This window comes from Salvelinus namaycush, chromosome 34 (genome assembly GCF_016432855.1).
Source record: "Salvelinus namaycush isolate Seneca chromosome 34, SaNama_1.0, whole genome shotgun sequence".
Lineage (NCBI taxonomy): Eukaryota > Metazoa > Chordata > Actinopteri > Salmoniformes > Salmonidae > Salvelinus > Salvelinus namaycush.
The window spans coordinates 7,638,376-7,645,583 of record NC_052340.1 but is presented as its reverse complement, the minus strand read 5'-3'; the positions used below and the strand labels follow the sequence as shown (position 1 = coordinate 7,645,583).

Genomic DNA, 7,208 nt, shown 5'->3' with positions numbered 1-7,208 from the left:
TTTCTTTGTCCACCATTTTTTCTCTCCACCAGTAGCTATCACCAATTCGGCCAAATAAAGATATTGATAGCCACTAACCAAGAAAAAACCTCATCAGATGACAGTCTGATAACATATTTATTGTATAGGATAGGTTTTGTTAGAAAAATGTGCATATTTCAGGTATAAATCATAGTTTACAATTGCACCCACCATCACAACTCGACTAGAATAAATACACAGAGCAACGTGTATTACCTAATTACTAATCATAAAACATTTCTTAAAAATACACAGCTCACAGCAATGGAAAGACACAGATCTTGTGAATTCAGACAATATTTCAGATGTTCTAAGTGTTTTACAGCGAAAACACAATAAATCGTTATATTAGCATACCACATGTGCAAACGTTACCCGAGCATTGATTCAAGCCAAAGAGAGCGATAACGTAATCATCGCCAAAATATATTAATTTTTTCACTAACCTTCTCAGAATTCTTCCGATGACACTCCTGTAACATCATATTACAACATACATATAGAGTTTGTTCGAAAATGTGCATATTTAGCCACAAAAAACCGTGGTTATACAATGACAATACTAGCAAAACTAGCCTGAAAATGTTGGGCGCCATTTTGGACAGTGATCTGGCGTAATGAATAACTAATCGTAAACTTTACTAAAAAATATAGGGTGGACAGCAATCGAAAGACAAATTAGTTCTTAATGCAATCGCTGAATTACATTTCTAAAATTATCCTTACTGTGCAATACAGGGTTCGCCAAGCGAAGCTATACCAAACAAAATGGCGGAATATGCGTTTAAAATTTTTCGACAGAACAACGATTTATCATCTTAAATATTTCTTACTATGAGGTGATCTTCCATCAGAATCTTGGGCAATGTATCCTTTCTTGGGTCTAATCTTCTTTTGGTCGAAAGATGTCCTCTTGTCCGTCGAAATGCCCACTAACGTTCGACCGGTACTGGAAACGTGCCCATCGCTTCAAAGTGCACCACAAAGAAATGCCTCAAAATCGCACTAAACGGATATAAATTGCTATAAAACGGTTTAAATTAACTACCTTATGATGTTTTTAACACCTATAACGAGTAAAAACATGACCGGCGATATATAAGTGGCTAAACCAAAGCTTGGAAAGAGAGCCAGTCCAACGTCCTTCGTGCGTCAGGCGCAGCAGGAAAAGAAAGCCACTTCCGCCTTGTGTTCTTTTATACAGGCCCTGATTGCGCAATCGACTCCATTCAAATTGTCACCTCTTACTGACATCTAGAGGAAGGCGTGGGCAGTGTTTGTATCCTCATAGGATTCACAGGGACTTTAAAACTGACCTGGGACCAGTGGCCAAGATTTCTGAAATCTCACTCCATATCAGGAAAAGTGCTGTAGAATGAGTTCTGTTCCACTCAGAGACATAATTCAAACGGCTATAGAAACTAGAGAGTGTTTTCTATCCAATAATAACAATAATATGCATATTGTACGAGCAAGAATTGAGTACTAGGCAGTTTAATCTGGAGAGCAAATTATGCTAATGCGAAACAGCACCCCCTATAGTGGCATCTTTGGAAGATGTACCAAATCTACAGGGACAGCACATCAGTAACATTAAGCCAGCTAGATCATTTGATTAACTCTTAAGGTTAGAAAGTGGTCTTTCAGATGCCATGCAGTAAATACCTGATTGAATGCCTTCTGGGGTTTTGTATGTACAGTACATCCGTGTTAATTGCCATGTTTAATGCTGCATGGTAAAATTCCATTTGAATGGCAAAACAATTTGTTTTCAATTGAAAAAAAATGTACGTCATCATTGGACTGCAGAGTAACAATTGCCTTGTGTTTGGTGGTATTACGTTACAACTTTATGTAAAAACAACGGGAGAAACATAATATATTCATGTCCATGCTGACATTTCTAAGATAAATGTTGGATTTCACATCATTAAAGAATATCAAAAGAGTAAATGCAAGATATATATTTTTCATTCATTTCAAGGATGCAAAGTTTACCTTAATGATCACCCCTCATGCTGAGAGAAGAGAGAGAAAATAATGCTTCAGTTCTTTTGGCCTTGCAGTGTTTTGTTAAACACAAACTATGTGGGATCAGACAATGTGTTTTTTTTTCTCAAGAAGTGTATCTTCTTTCAGAACAAAATAATTTTGATTTAGAACAGAACATGAGTCCTGACAGTATGAGTTCAGAGTTCTGTCATTTGTTAACACCCGATGGGGAAACATCAAAGCTTCCTCTATATTCAGTTCCGCTATTCCTGATTCCCAAACAGTTGCAGGATATATACACTGAACAAAATTATAAACGCAACATGCAACAATTTCTAAGAATTTAATGAGATACAGTTGAAGTCGGAAGTTTACAAACACCTTAGCCAAATACATTTAAACTCACTTTTTCACAATTCCTGACATTTAATCCTAGTAAAGATTCCCTGTCCTAGGTCAGTTAGAATCACCACTTTCTTTTAAGAATGTGAAATGTCAGAATAGTAGTAGAGAGAATGATTTGTTTCAGCTTTTATTTCTTTCATCACATTCCCAGTGGGTCAGAAGTTTACATACACTCAATTAGTATTTGGTAGCATTGCCTTTAAATTGTTTAACTTGGGTCAAACGTTTCGGGTAGCCTTCCACAAGCTTCCCACAATAAGTTGGGTGAATTTTGGCCCATTCCTCCTGACAGAACTGGTGTAACTGAGTCAGGTTTGTAGGCATCCTTGCTCGCACACGCTTTTTCAGTTCTGCCTACAAATTTTCTATGGGATTGAGGTCAGGGCTTTGTGATGGCCACTCCAATACCTTGACTTTGTTGTCCTTAAGTCATTTTGCCACAACTTTGGAAGTATGCTTGGGGTCATTGTCCCATTTGCGAAGACCCATTTGTGACCAAGCTTTAACTTCCTGACTGATGTCTTCAGATGTTGCTTCAATATATCCACATAATTGTCCTCCCTCATGATGCCATCTATTTTGTGAAGTGCACCAGTCCCCTCCTGCAGCAATGCACCCCCACAACATGATGCTGCCACCCCCGTGCTTCACGGTTAGGATGGTGTTCTTCGGCTTGCAAGCCTCCCCCTTTCTCCTCCAAACATAATGATGGGCATTATGGCCAAACAGTTATATTTTTGTTTCATCAGACCAGAGTACATTTCTCCAAAAAGTACGATCTTTGTCCTCATGTGCAGTTGCAAACCGTTTTTATGGCGGTTTTGGAGCAGTGGCTTCTTCCTTGCTGAGCGGCCTTTCAGGTTATGTCGATAAAGGACTCGTTTTACTGTGGATATAGATACTTTTGTACATGTTTCCTCCAGCATCTTCACAAGGTCCTTTGCTGTGGTTCTGGGATTAATTTGCACTTTTCACACCAAAGTACGTTCATCTCTAGGAGACAGAACGCGTTTCCTTCCTGAGCGGTTTGACAGCTGCAAGGTCCCATGGTGTTTATACTTGCATACTATTGTTTGTACAGATAAATGTGGTACCTTCAGGCGTTTGGAAATTGCTCCCAAGGATGAACCAGACTTGTGGAGGTCTACAATTATTTTTCTGAGGTCTTGGCTGATTTGTTTTGATTTTCCCATGATGTCAAGCAAAGAGGCACTGAGTTTGAAGGTAGGCCTTGAAATACATGATAGCATGTAGTTTTGTTTATCAGACTGCACACTTACAAACCATGCCATATGTACAACACCACTCCATATGTACAGCACCATTCCATATGTGCAACAGCATGCATTGAGGTTTGTGTAGAATCCCTTATGGATCTGCTTCATAGAGATGCCAAGTGACAGCAGAATCCTCCCTAGTTTGCGTTGAGAGGAGAAAAGGATTGAGCTGCAGCCAGTTGGAGCAACAGTTGGAGCAAAACATATTGAACGAAAGGATTAGTATAACATTTCTTATCATTGCAATCCTTATCACTGATGCATTTTGCTGAGGTACCTAAAGTATTTTGATCCTTCAATGGGAAATAGTGTTTATTTATGGGACATAGAGTTGATGGGAACATATTGCTATGTTACAGTCTTATTGAGCTATAGAAAATGGGACTGGCCATGTGTCCCAGTCTTATTGATTACAATTAAATAGGGGATTTATTATACTGATTTCTACTGACATCAAGGTTGGAATTAAAGTATAATCATGTTCCTGACACAAAATGTCTTACCATAGTTTCGTTCCATATGAATTCATTCACTTTCTGATAGAGGTGCTCAAAGTTGGCCGATCTGCATATCCCACCCTCCCACGAGCCGTCTTCATCACTGAAAAATATAAACATTTGAGTTTGATATCTTTTCAAAGCTTACAAACAGGGTTGTCCAATTATTATTTTTTTTACCTTTAACATCAATTATGAAAAAACACGTAAACTATGATTTTTTTAAATGTTCAGATAATAATGTTGTCGCTTAGACCCTATTTTACATTGTCTTATGTGTTTGTGTTGCGCCCGTCATCGTTTGAGACACAGCATTCTCTTGAAAACTGGGTGGGTGTCATTTTAGTTATAGAAACAGATTTGAGAAAATTGACCTATCCCTTCATTTTCCACCAGAAAGATGGCCGCCAGTCCACCGATCGTCGAATGTCAACTTGAATAGCAATGTCTATTCTATGACTATGTCTATGATTTCAATGGGTTTACATTTAACATTTACATTTAAGTCATTTAGCAGACGCTCTTATCCAGAGCGACTTACAAGTACATACATTCATACTTTCATACATACATTTTTTTTTTTTTTTGTACTGGCCCCCCGTGGGAATCGAACCCACAACCCTGGCGTTGCAAGCGCCATGCTCTACCAACTGAGCCACACGGGGCCCTGGGTTTACTATGGAAGATTGACAGTACACTTTAAAACTATGGATATTGCCACTCAAGTCAACATTCTCTGATGTGTGGACCTCCAACCATCTTTGTGGTACCATATGAAAATGGACATTTCAATGTTATTAACCTGTTAGTTAACTTACCAGCCAAAACATGACACCCACCTTGTATTCAAGAGCATGCTGTGTGTCAACCGATGGTGGACAGAACAGAAACACCTCTGATGATGTAAAATAAGGCTACAACATATGTGAACATAAAAATAAATCAGAGTTTTCGGTTTTTAGATTACTGATGTTGTAATGTGTGCGTACTGGCGGCAGAGAAGTCAGGCGCATGAGAGCAAAGACCATGTACAACGGTGCAGTTTAATAATAAAATCACCGTGAACCGCGACTTCAGAGGAAGTCGTGACAGTACCCCCCCCTTTACACGCGGCTCCAACAGCGCGCCGACACCGGCCTCGGGGACGACCCGTAGGGCGAGGTGCAGGGCGAAGACGGTGGAACTCCTGCAGCATTGAAGCATCCAACACGTCCTCGACCGGAACCCAGCACCTCTCCTCCGGACCGTACCCCTCCCACTCCACAAGATACTGTAGGCCCCTCGCCCGGCGCCTCAAATCCAGTATGGAGCGAACGGAGTACGCCGGGGCCCCCCGATGTCCAGAGGGGGCGGAGGAACCTCCCGCACCTCAGACTCCTGGAGTGGACCAGCTACCACCGGCCTGAGGAGAAACACATGGAACGAGGGGTTAATACGGTAATCGGGTGGAAGTTGTAACCTATAACAAACCTTGTTCACTCTCCTCAGGACATTAAATGGCCCCACAAACCGCGGACCCAGCTTCCGGCAGGGCAGGCGGAGGGGCAGGTTTCGGGTTGAGAGGCCGTGCAAACACCGGGGCCTCACTGCGGTGGAGATCTGCGTTCTCCTTTTGGCGCGTCACGGCCTGCTGAAGGTGAACACGGACAGCCTCCCATGTCTCCTCCGCGCGCCTGAACCAGTCGTCTACCGCAGGAACCTCGGTCTGACTCTGATGCCAAGGCGCCAGAACCAGCTTGTACCCCAGTACGCACTGGAAGGGAGAGAGGTTAGTGGAGGAGTGGCGAAGCGAGTTCTGTGCAATCTCAGCCCAGGGCACGAATGCCGCCCACTCCCCCGGCCGGTCCTGGCAATAGGACCGCAGAAACCTGTCCACATCCTGATTTACTCTCTCCACCTGCCCATTACTCTCGGGGTGAAACCCTGAAGTAAGGCTGATCGAGACCCACAGAAGTAGCATGAACGCCTTCCAGACCCTAGACGTGAACTGGGGACCTCAATCAGACACTATATCCTCAGGCACCCCGTAGTGCCAGAAGACGTGAGTAAACAAGGCCTCCGCAGTCTGTAGGGCTGTAGGGAGACCGGGCAGAGGGAGGAGACGACAGGACTTAGAGAAACGATCCACAACGACCAGGATCGCGGTGTTACCCTGTGAGAGTGGAAGATCGGTCAGAAAATCCAGTGACAGGTGCGACCAAGGCCGTTGTGGAACGGGTAAGGGGTGTAGCTTACCTCTGGGCAGGTGCCTAGGAGCCTTACACTGAGCACACACCGAGCAGGGGGAAACATAAACCCTCACGTCCTTAGCCAAGGTAGGCCACCAGTACCTCCCGCTCAAACAGCGCACTGTCCGACTGATCCCAGGATGACAAGAGGAGAGTGACGTGTGGGCCCAATAGATCAACCGGTCACGAACAGCAGACGGGACGTACAGACGCTCAGCGGGACACTGGACGGGAGCGGGCTCTGCACGTAAAGCCTGCTCAATGTCCGTGTCCAGCTCCCACACTACCGGCACCACCAGGCAGGAGGCGGGGAGTATGGGAGTGGGATCCATGGGCCGCTCCTCTGTGTCATACAGCCGAGACAATGCGTCTGCCTTCGCGTTCTGGGAAACTGGTCTGTAGGAAAGGGTAAACACAAAACGGGTGAAAAACATGGCCCACCTTGCCTGGCGAAGGATCAGTCTCCTCGCCGCCCGGATGTACTCCAGATTACGGTGGTCAGTCCAGATGAGAAAGGGGTGTCTAGCCCCCTCAAGCCAATGCCTTCAAGGCCTTGACGACAGCCAACAGCTCCCGGTCCCCCACGTCATAGTTTCACTCCACCGGGCTGAGCTTCTTCGAGAAGAAGGCACAGGGGCGGAGCTTCAGTGGCGTACCCGAGCGCTGAGAGAGCACAGCTCCTATCCCAGCCTCAGACGCGTCCACCTCCACTATGAACGCCAAAGAGGGATCTGGATGGGCCAGCACGAGAGCCGAGGTAAACAGAGCACTCAGGTGACTAATAGCCC

The 7,208-nt window shown here is 44.3% G+C and overlaps 1 non-coding gene across 1 annotated transcript; it reads right to left on the bottom strand.

The window, feature by feature from the left end:
• Positions 1-4,783: 4,783 nt before the first annotated feature.
• trnaa-ugc lies at positions 4,784-4,859 on the bottom strand. Its single transcript has one exon. It is a non-coding gene; the product is annotated as a tRNA-Ala (tRNA).
• Positions 4,860-7,208: the final 2,349 nt, after the last annotated feature.